The 12,488-nt window shown below is 27.2% G+C and overlaps 1 protein-coding gene across 1 annotated transcript in view; it reads left to right on the top strand.

Moving 5' to 3' along the window:
• LOC112692894 (glutamate receptor ionotropic, NMDA 2B) overlaps positions 1-12,488 on the top strand; it is a 384,123-nt gene that overhangs the window by 146,345 nt on the left and 225,290 nt on the right. Inside the window, exon 3 of the mRNA XM_025567711.1 lies at positions 12,311-12,406. The gene's annotated coding sequence lies outside the window, so the exon portion shown is untranslated. The remainder of the gene's footprint in view (positions 1-12,310; positions 12,407-12,488) is intronic.

The following is a 12,488-nucleotide window of genomic DNA, read 5'->3' as shown; positions in this document are numbered from 1 at the left end:
GAGAAGAAATTAGTGAAATAAGTGGATTTTGTTATTTTTCATTACATTTACTGTAGAATTGATGAGTATGTTTTGTAAGAAAGAATAATTTTTTATAAAAAATTGTACGAAATTTGTTCGGCCATTTGTAAGCAAGTTTTTTGGCATAATTGGTTTTATACAGTTCAAGCATAGGATGATAGGTTAGGTTAGGATTAGTAATATGTTGAATTTTAAATAGATGAGATGATATGAAAAAGTCTAATACGTTAGGCTGTTTATTTGTGTGTGTTGGTTAGTAGATTGGTTCATTTGGCATACTAACTGATAAATTTTAGTTTTTGAATATAATAAAAAACATTTTCCTCTAGAGTTATTTGATCTGCAGCCCCAATTTATATGCTAGGCATTGAAATCTTGAAATCACCTCCAATAGTAAATGAGTGACTAAAAGATTATAAAAAAGCATGAAATTGATTTCGGGTGATAGATTATCCAGAAGAGCAATAAACAGATGATATTGTTACTGGGGTTTTATTTAATGTGACTAATATATTAGTAGATTGTAAAAAATGATGTTACTATTGAGGAAGAGCATTATGTTGAATATAAGTTGAAACTAATATTGCGCTGCCTGCATAGACGGTTTTATCAGGATGGTTAGTCCGATACAAAGTGTATTTGGGTAATATTTTTAGCTAGGGTTAGATGAGTTTCTATTATTTGAGCAACGTCAATTTTTTTGTATGAAGTGTACGCTGGAGTTAGCTAACATATTAGATTATACCATTATACATCAGTATTGAGAAAAGAGGTATTGGATTGGTGTTAGTTGGCATTATTTATAATAACATAGTTGATGACTGTAATCAGCAGTGATATAAGAGGAGTTATTAAATGTTTAAAATGAGTTAGGAGTTTAGTAGTGATAATAGGATAAGTTGTGAAAGTTAGAGAGTCTTTGGATACTTCTGGTTTGGGATTTTAAGTGGCGGTTGCGTATAAATATTTTTTATTTGCTAATCTAATTTCAAAGGTGCTATTAATAGTGTTACCTGATACAATTTTGGAGTTTTTTTCTGAATTTGAAATAAATTTTTGATGATGATGCTGTTATTTTCGTAGTTATTGTAGATTTTTGAATACCGTACATCCACGGTAGTTTGCTGTTTAGTTATTTCCACAGTGGATACATTTGGCTGGAAATTTGGCACTTTTTGGCAAGATTCGGAGCTGTGATTTTCATCACACTTAACACATGGTAATAAGACCATGTGTGACCATAGTCCTGACAATTAATACATTGAGAAATTTGTTTATTTATTTTTGGTGCTTCAATTTTAATTCTAGTATAATATAAAGATTTTAGAGAAAATACTATATATCTTTGTTACTTTGATTTGGTTCTAAATCAAAAAAAAAAAAACAAAGACTTAGTTTATGTAATACGTTCATGATATTTCTAGCTGAAAACCCATTTCGTTCTAATTCTTCTTTAATGTATTCAACTGGTGTAGTTGGGTATACATTTTTCATTAATACCCGATAAGGTTTATCTTCTTTGGGTTGATACGTAAAGAAATCTGCATCTTTCTCTTTTAGAAATTTTATTAAAGCTATGTACGCATTTGATGAGTAGGTATTAACTTTAATATTTTCCATTGAACTTTTACACGTAAATATTTTGAAATTTTCAACTATAGACATGATGAAAATTGGTAGTGGTATTTATGATTTTTCATTTACTTTATCTGTGATGTTTGATTATATTTTGTTTCCATTATAATTTGGTACTAATTGAGCAAAAGGATTATAAGTTACGAACTAATAAATGTTGTTTTTTTTTTTTTTGGTTTTCGGTGAAATATTTTGACTAGTTGAGTTAACGTGTCATGTTCGTTTCGAAGATTGTATTTCAGTCCATTCGATATCAAATAACGAATTGATTTCGTCTTGATCCATTTCGGTTGGAATTGTGTTTTATTTTTAAACTGTGTTTCCGTTGATTATTTTAATTGGCGATACGCGGTTTTTATTTTTATCGCTCATATTGAATGGTTGTAGTGTACACGTCTTATCGTCGACCCAATGGTTAGATAGCGGGATGTTCCAATTTTAATTGATTTGTTTGGAGTTTTAAATTTAATTTGAAAATTATTATTTCACTTTTCTTTTCCTCCTCACAATTTGTCTCAAGGCAAAAATTAATAAAATTAATAAAAATAAATAAACACGATAAGTGATGAACTACATTTTTTATAGGTACTTAAGTAAATATATATAATGGACTAAAAATGGTAAACGCATATGTTTAACATTAAATTAGGTTCGAATCAAATAGATAGCGAGATAAGTACGACCGCGTAGTAGAACGTGTAGAACGCAACTGCAATCTAAATATCAAAAATGTAATTATTTATTGAAGTGAAATTTAATTTGTTTTCTACATAATTAATTTTTCAAAACTTATGAGTAGTAAAATATATAATCTCATATATTTAAATTGTATGTGATAACTTCTTAGGTAGGAAATTATGTACAGAAAGTCCTTTAGATCGATTATCTTTTGATTAATTTCCAATTATTATTCCTGGAAAACCAAAGAAAAGAAACCTTAACAACAATGTTCATTTTTATCAGAAAAGTATTCATTTTTTATATCATGAACATTTTACAGTAATAGTGATTCAAAATAAAATTTAATGAAGTTTATGAGCAATATTGTCCGTTGTGAAAAAATCTGAACACAAAGTTTGTTTTATAAACGTTTAAAAATTGCAATACAACATGAATGATTATTTTCACGTACTTTAATATTTTTTAAAAAAAATTAAGTACTTTAAAATATTAAATTTATTTATAGAATGAATGATTTTATCGTGAAAATAAATATTTATGCTTTTAATCATTTTGTAGAATTTTAACTTTTCAAATAGTGCTTTTTGATCAATATCAATTTATGGTAAAAATCTAAAAAACACAGCATGCTAGGATGTTTTATTTTGTTATTTTATATTGTAAGGCTTTTTAACTGCTGTTGAAATCGAGTATAATAATAATTATTTTTTTTATAATAATTTGGAAATATACTCAAATTGCTTGAATATTTATTTTGTTATTGACAGTTAAATGAACGATAAAATTAATATTGAAAAAATATACATTAAGTAAACTTATCTAAAACGTACGTTTAATTACTTGACTATGAAGATCTACTTTTTTTTGGCTCTTTATTAATTTTTTGTTAGTCTAGATTTTTTTTTTTATTTCAATAAAATATTAAGACACTTGGCGAAATTGAATTTCTATCCTACAGACTATATAGAGTCGAGTGGAATTCGTTTCATCCAAAAATGACGCTGCCGGTTTCACCCAAATTTTATTATTATAAGATTCCCGTTTTGACCAGACAAATTTAGATAAATTTAAAATTAAGTTGGCATTGGATCAGACAATTATTACATTTTATCAAAAATACATTTTTATAATTCAACTTAAAACTTAGATCGTTTGATACACTTTTAAAATATTTAATAATTTTGGTTAATTTCTTAATTTTAAGTTATAAGCCTCTTTATTTTTCCAATCAACTTTTTAGTTCAAATTTAAAAATAAATTAAACTATATTTTGACAAATTAATACATATACAACATAAAAGCTCTTATATTTGATGTATGGATTGTACACATGGCAGTTTCAATTTTGCCTTTTAAATATTATAATATGTATATTCTGTGATGCCCAAATATATATTAGGTATATTAAATATTGTTAAACAAATATATTTTTATGATAAGTATAAGAGAAGAATCTGAATAGAATAAAAAATCATATGGTACAAAATTGGTTTGAAGAAACCATTCGATTGTAGTACTTAATTTATGATAAGTGTATATTTAATACTAGATATAGGCATTAGTGTACTATCATGATTTAAAATAAAATTAGATTTATAATGAACTTATATTATATTTAAGCCAATGTCAATTATAATGGTCTATGTTTATGGATCAAAAGTAAAAGGATTATGAAGGCGGTTGATGTTAAATCGTTTATAGAACATTTTGGCGAAATTTCGGACAATTGGAATGAGTAATAGGTCATTGTGTAGTGAATTATTTTTGATATCGAACAGTGATTAAGTTATTTGGCATAAGCATATAGATTGAAAAGTTTGTACATGTTTAAGAATTTGTTAAAGCCTATGGATTTACTTATATGTTTAATATGTTTGTTATTTATTTTATGTGTCATAGTTCGTAAAAAATGAAAAAAGGTATAAAAATGAATTAATTAATTGTTATTTCAATAACTATAGAGTTCGATATTTAATTATTTAATAAATTTTTAACTTAATTTCACAACAAAACATCTAGAAAATCCAGTGAGAATAAAGTTTTAAAAGAAAATCAAATTAGGTTTGTATAAAAATAATTTCTTAGTAACGAAATTCGTTTAGCAGTTTTGTTTCGTTGGCATTTATCCAAAATAAAATTTGATGATCCACCTTTATGAAAATATTACTCGAATTTCATCCTTCGAGAAATACCTAATTTTGTGACCCAGTTAATTTTAGAAATATATTGCACTTTCTTAATCAGTTTTCAAAGTACTGTTATGTGCAGACAATATAAATTTTATAAACTAACCTTAATGTAAAGGTTAGTCGTGTTTGATATTCTTAAAATTAAATTTTTCTCAACATTAAGGTCGCTAAAAATTACAGTGACCATCATTTATTTTATAATTTCATTCTATTTTTATACAAATAAAATTATTGTTTATGGTAATTCGTGTTTTTTTTATCGTATTGGGAAATATTTTACAAATCATCAATCATCTAAGTTGGCGTAATATGATTCCAATAACTATTCGTATATGTATAGCAAATACGCAGGTCGAAGAAAATTTTCAAACTATTTTCAGCATTTCCCCAATACTGTGTGGATATGGTTTTCGTTAATTTGATATACGAGTATATGTTTTACGTGACCTATATGAAAAATGGGACTTCATTCAGCTAAGGTTGTAACTATTAACGTCGATCTGATTCACATCCAAGGATATATCGACAATTTTAGTTCCCACTGAAGATTTAATTAAGCTCGTGTAACATTGTATACTGTGGTATTAAGCAATATTAATAATAATAAATTTAGGTTACAGAAAGCATAAGATACATAAAAAAAAACCTGTATATTCGTGTCTCAATAGGAAATAGATTAATACTTATTACATTTTAGAATATAAAAAATACATTGTAAAATAATCATATAACCAATACTGTCAATTAGGATGTAAGCAACAAATATGTTAAATTAGGTTAAGCGAATTGATAAATGACAAGAAACATGGGTATAAAAGGTCTTTTGTGGTGTGGCTCGACCATTACGGGAAACATTGGCGTTATTCTAAGTTTTACCTTAAGTTAAATCGTGCCTGTACGTAAGATTCGATCGGCGTATTATATCTAAAAGTATAATACGATAATCGTTTACGCTATATGCGCAGTAGTAATCTACTGTTTAGCGATTTGAACTTAAAATTACTCATGTAGTTTTCCGGAATTTTACTAGGTCTCATTTAACCACTGTGTAAAATATATAATTATGAAACTAAACCTAAGCCATACCAATATTATTTTCATATATTATGTGCTCGGAAAGAGTTTTTAGATTAACATTTTTCGTATTTAACATTATTTAACAGTATTCGTATCCGCTAAATCAAAGAGAGTCCTTTATCGTGTGGGTTAGACATGTGAGAGAGAAACTAATTAGTATATATGTACTTATTATTGATAAAATTGTACGTCCGTCTGTAGAGCGTCTGTAGAAAGACACATCGTAACGTTGAGCACGAAAACAAATTCCATTATTAATTGTATGTTCACTCTGTTCCTGTTATCTTCCTGTTATCTTTCCTATTATTATTCTAATAAATCTTAAAGATAAGAAAAGAATCTGTTTACTTTGGATTCTAAGTGAAGACGAGATCTATTGTGTTCACGATACTAATTTTATTTACACATGATTCATTTTTGTGTATTATAGAATTGCAAATTCGCATAGGGTATTTATTTTTTTTGTAATTTTTTTTAATTTGTAATTTTTATGATATGATGAAAAAGTAAACAATACGAGGAAATTAAGTTATCGAGTTTATCTAGTATAAGAAAGTACAATATTTGGATTAGCGTATAATATTTTTACAAAAAAGAAATAATAAAAAATTTGGTAAAAATTGCATACAAACATATCAAAGTTTTATATAACATTTAAATTAATGTTATAGTATAAAATAAAGTATGAACTACTTTTGGATTAATATATTGATAATTTTTCACTGTTCCAAGATATACATAAAATACGTCTAGCATTTTTAAGTACAAATATTTAACATATTTGACCATTACATGGAACTTTCTAGATTTTTATTTTGTTTTTCATAATTTTTTAAATGTTCTTAAATTTTTATTAATTTTAGAGTATTTATATTTTTTATTGTTGTTTGAAAATTAAAAAATTAAAATGTATAACAAAAAATACAAACCAATACATAAAAACGATTAAATATCCGATAATTTTAGTCCTAACTTTCATTTACATGTGCACATGACATCAATCATACTGTTTGACAGTCTTTTTGACATATTTCAACCTTAAGAAAAATAAAATGATATTTTAACAAAGATGTTAAAAGGAATTTAGTAATAATGGATGTGATAAAAATCCTGCAAAGCTATTAGTCATAGAACGTTATTTGGGGAGGGGGGTTTAGAGACATATAAGTTATAAGTATGATATAATATTACCTTGCTTAAATAACTGCTGAACATTTTAAACGATGGTTGTGAAGTAAATTATACAACAGTTTGTTAACCCGTCATTGGTACACATTGTATACTACACGTACAATTCGTAACACGGTTGCTACACTATGAACGTTGCGCTCATATTTCGCTCTTTATACTATTATTAATTGCGTGATCAATTAATAAAATCAAATCATGCATTAAAATAAATATTTTTTTATCCTTTACTAAAAAGTACTTTGTAATTTTATGTTATATTTATAGATTATGAATTAAAATTAAAAAAACTTAAAATTTATTTCAATTTTTTTTTTTATTTATTTACAAAGTAATATAAATTATATAAAACTGAATATAAAAAAAAAAAATCAGTGATTGTTGAATTTATCATCTTAGGTCTATTTACTGTCTGAAATGTTTGCTTCATTGTTATAGCAGGATACGTATATGCTCGTGGTGTAAAAGCGTTAAGTACTCGTAGTATAGTGTTTGCGCGACGCTCACTCAATCACTACTTTCGACTTAGTCGAGCAATAACTAATCAAATATGAAAATTAGCGTTATCATTTATTTTTGTAAATATGTATAAACATGTTATTTAAAGGTATTAATAGTATCGAATTAATTCAATAATATTTCTACGAATTACACTCAAAATATTATCTGTGTGAACGTGTCGCTTACATGTGTACCAATGACGGGTTAAGTTATTTATTTATATAAAAATCATACATTCCACACATAATAAAGTTATAAAATGTAATGTTCTGGTGTATGGTTTACTTGGTTTATAATATTTTATGCGTTTATATATATATATATTAATATTACATATGACCAAATGATAATATTTTTATAATGCCTGTAATTTTTGTTTCTTTAACATTAAATTTAACTAAAGAGGATTATGACCAGGAGCGGATCTAGTGGGGGTTCAGTGGGTCAGTTGACCCACAGTTAATATTTGTTGGCTAAATTGGCCTCTTGGAAATTTTTTTCTCCTTTTAGACCTTGATTCGGACTCTTGGACAGTTGACCCACTGGAGTTACTTGAAAAATGAATGCCATGTATATTCAAAATTTTAAATTATTCAATTCATAATTTATATTTTAAATTATATCGTTTTAGTAGAAAGTTAAGTAAATCATATTTTATTCCGTATGTTTGTTGCGCTGATAAAATTAGATTATATTTATTAATCATTATCAGTGGTATCACTAATTCTAAAATGTAATATAAATATACTTATACACTTTTATGAGAATATTGTGTTTTTTTTTTACAAGGTATTCAGTTTCATCCCTAATAAATGGCTCTTGAAATGGCTTGACCCACAGTTCCCCGACTCTGAATGTGCCCCTGATTATGACTATCACACATTTTGGTCAGTTTAGTTATTTTATTCTGATGCAATGATCTTACGTGTCACATTAACGCGAATCGATAGACAAAATAGTATTTTTTTCATTTGGTTTTGATGTAAATATTTGATTTTAAATTTTGCCTGCTTCATAACACACTAATCGTATTATCATATTTTTAATTTCCTTTATGTTTATCATATAAGGTTATCCGTAAAATCATTGATAATAAAATACTATTTTTAGTAATTTATAATATAATTTTAATGTAATATGACTGAAATTAACGCTTGATCTGTATTTATATTAATTTAAATTTGTAGTTTCATTGACTGCTGAAATCCGTTGCTACATTATTTTTTACTTAATTTTTGCTTGTCCTCCTTCGCCGTGGACCTGCATATATTATATATATACTTATATTAATAGTTATTAATTAATTAAGTTGTATTCCATGTATAATAATAATTATATGTGGTGTGTCAAATGTTTTGATCAAATTATTTTGGTCGTTTTGGCTTTCTCTATTTAAATGGGTTTTATCTGACCGTTTCCTTTTACGACACAGGATTTAATTTTAGTAAAAATATTAATTAGACGATTACTCTTTAAAATAATAAAGTAATCTATATGAAGGTATCCGTACAGTATATGGTCATATTTAATTATAAATAAAAATGTAAAAGATTGATCAAATCATATATTTCATTGAGTATACAAATACAATATACCATAAATATTTTTAAACACTAACTTATTTTAACTTATGTTATACTGATTTAAAATGATAGTTTTTATTTAGAGGTCTTTTGGCGGAATTATATTTGAAATAATAAGAATTATTCTTATAAATTGTAAAAAAAAAAAAAAGAACATCAGAAAGGTTTGAAATACTTATATTAATATTTTATCAAACTTCTAAATCACTTAATTTGCACTCTGGGTATTTAATCCGAAAAGTATATAGTTTGTGATTTTCAGACGGTTCGATGGCGATTAACTTGCACATTTGGTGATTTAAAGTACCTATTCAATAGTCATCGTTTTTCCCGACGTATCGAAAAGAATATTTTGTGATTGTTCTAACACAATTGAACGCGCAAGCCAATTATTATTATCGATACCGGCCGTAGTTTCAATAAAAACGAAATTCAGAAGAGCTCGAAAACCTTTTTTTTGTCAATACAGATGCACTACCGCTGACGAACAAACGAGAGAAAAAAAAGTTTTTATTGAAATACCTCGGGGACCCAATCGATGCGTTATTGCGACAATTCTTAGCACTACGAAATAAGTTTATCGTTCACGAATAATATCAGCCATTATTCACACTGTTTTCTAGATAAAATACATATTATTCTGCATGTTCATAATTCGTTGTATAATGTTTCTCGAACAATTTTTTCTAAAAAAAAAAAAAAAACCATACAATGGATGTTCGTTATTTTCTTATCTCTTGTAAAGATTTATAAAACGTTTGGTGACATTGTTCGTGTTAAATTATTAGTCCCTAACAATATAACGAGTGCCATTATTTATTGTTTTTGTAATATATTATATATTTGTGACATTTAGTATGAGTAGTCCAAATAATTATTATCTAAATGGTTTTTTTGGAACATTTATAAAATGTTTTTTATGAATAATCTGTATTTGTTTCTGTAATAAATGATGTGTTTATAAAGACTATTACTAATTTAAAAAATTAAATTAAATTAAACAAAGTGTTTAAATAAATAAATAAATTTTTAGTCTGGAGTATTTATTTATTTATATATTTATAGTTTAGATTTTTTTAATACTATCATGGTAAATTTGTAACATTTATACATATATATATTTATAAATAATTGAATGTACTTAAAATAATAAAAAAAAAATGATAAATATTTTCGTTTTTTGGAACATAAATTATTAAGTTTTAGTTTACACAGTTGTAAAATATTAATAAACACGGTTTATTTTTTTGTCGAGATTTTCCTTATAATTAATTTTTTGCTACAAATAATAGTCTTACAAATTAACACTTTTTACTATGTATTGAAATCGTGTTAATGTAAAAATTAAAAAAAAAATAAAAATGGTATTATACAAATGATAAAAACCCTTTATAGAATTCAATGAGAATTAAAATAATCTCAATCAATAGGTATGTGCTAAGAACTGACGAAAAACGAGTATTTCGGAACATTGTAACCTGTAACCGCATTTTACAATTACAAGCATATATCAAAGCTGTCGGCACTGGTCGGAAACCGATATTATGGATCGAGTATAATAATAATATTGTATTATGTCTATGGGTATAACCCACTTAATAGCACGAAATACATATAATGAAATTTGACTGTATATTTCAACGTGAATTAAAATAACGCAATTAATTAATGACGGTCGACAAATAAGAAACAGTCTGCCTGCTTCCGGCAATACGTGGATTTACAATTAAAGTTATGTGACTTCGATCATGCAAAAATGAGACATCGACGAACACGCAACTGTGACAACCGTTAATCTATCAAACTCGAAAACCCATATACTGACTAGAGTCCGATGCACGCCGGTCCTTACAGGGGCGTATTTAGACTTCTAGAAGGGAGGGGGGGGGTGTGACTCAAATTTTTTCTTTAATTCAGACTCAAAATTTACAAGTAAAATTGTTGGTGATATGGTGATATTTAAACCAGGTGAATCCTTAATATTTATGGATCCACTTAGAATCGATGGATCGACTTTTGTGTAGTTCTTTTTTCACACCTGTCTATGTTTTGAAAGTTATTCTTGTGTTTTATTTGATTTTTCACTAAGTATAGACCCGACAAAAAGTCCAATTCAGTATTCACAGACACGCGTAATTTAATTTTTTTATAAAATGATCCACGTTAAAAGAAATTGTAATGTGTATCTTATATATAATCAATTCCTTAAATACGGATTCAGGTAAGGGGGATCACCCCTTCGCCCCCTAAAATACGCTCATACGTTCTTATACCTATGGCAAACCTATAGTACAAACGTGTTAGAAATGTTTTGGTTCTGCCTCTCACAACCGGTTCTTCGCACGATCAGTGAGGGAAGTACAGTTACTCTGCGCTCGTACGCACAGCCGTAGACCGGAAGTGACTGAACCGCCCCGTAAGTACTTTATTTATTTCTTAAATATTATATGCTTTATTTTATCGTACAACAAGTTTAAATATTTTAAGGACGTTTAGATGTCGTCAATATCGTTATGTGTCACTGTCACGTTTTCGTATGTTTTTCAAAATTCGACGCTTAACCGATACTGTTAACCTATCGTTTTACTGGTTTCGGTGTAAAAATTCAATAATATTTTTTTATGTCTCTAGTTTTGAGTCTTTGAGTGATTTAACCGTTAGGCAACTTTTACCAGAAGCTATTCGTAAACTGGTGTATAATTCGCAATCAACTAACGGTGAGTAAAAGCTTTAAACATTCGTTTAATGTCTTTTCGTTCCTTTGTTTTACAAAATGAGTGTTACGATCACACAAAATATTAATTTGACCGACGGATTGTTAATTATGGTATTGAGGAATAGACATTTTTTTTTTAAATGATCTTACTCTTATGTTATTCCGTGCACAGAAGGTAATCGAAGGTAGTTCAAGAAATCGTTTATATTTTATGATTTGGTTATTTCATGTCAAAACTAATTCAGTATATTTATCGTATAATTGTATGTTATTAATTTGCGGTACTAATCACTACCGCAGGTACACGTGTACTAATCAACAATGTCCAAGTAAATTGCCCATGAACATCGAATTATTATGTAAAGTACCTACTTTACATCACACGTCGATCCTACCTAAAATGGCAACGTCTCGATCATCACATATAACTAAATCAAAATGGTATCTGTCCTCTTATTCCAATTCTTCACAATACTAAAAAAAAAATAATTTATTCCATTCATCAAATCGTTACGTTGCAATGGCTAAGACAGACAGTGAAACCGAGGTATTCCTATCTAATACCGTATTTGGATGTGAGTAACTATCTTAAACTGAAGTGACACCTAAGCACTCTTGTATACCAGCGATTTGTGTAAAGAACATCATCGATTTCTCAATATTCAATTAGAAATTAATATTACTCACATGTATTAACAATTTTTTGTGTATGTCCACAGCATCATTCATACTAGTTCAGCCCAAAAAATGGTTACTTAACCGATACTGATACAGATTTTCACTCATTTCGTCCGTACTGCAAACACCAATATAAGGTAACTAATTACTAAAAAAAATATAAGATAGTAATTAGAAATCTTCATCATTCTACAATATTGACTGATGGCTCTAGCCGAA

Source organism: Sipha flava, unplaced genomic scaffold (genome assembly GCF_003268045.1).
Source record: "Sipha flava isolate LNK unplaced genomic scaffold, YSA_version1 78_pilon_pilon, whole genome shotgun sequence".
In the NCBI taxonomy this organism is placed as follows: Eukaryota; Metazoa; Arthropoda; class Insecta; order Hemiptera; family Aphididae; genus Sipha; species Sipha flava.
The sequence above is the reverse complement of the archived record's forward strand: the minus strand, read 5'-3'. Positions and strand labels throughout refer to the sequence as shown.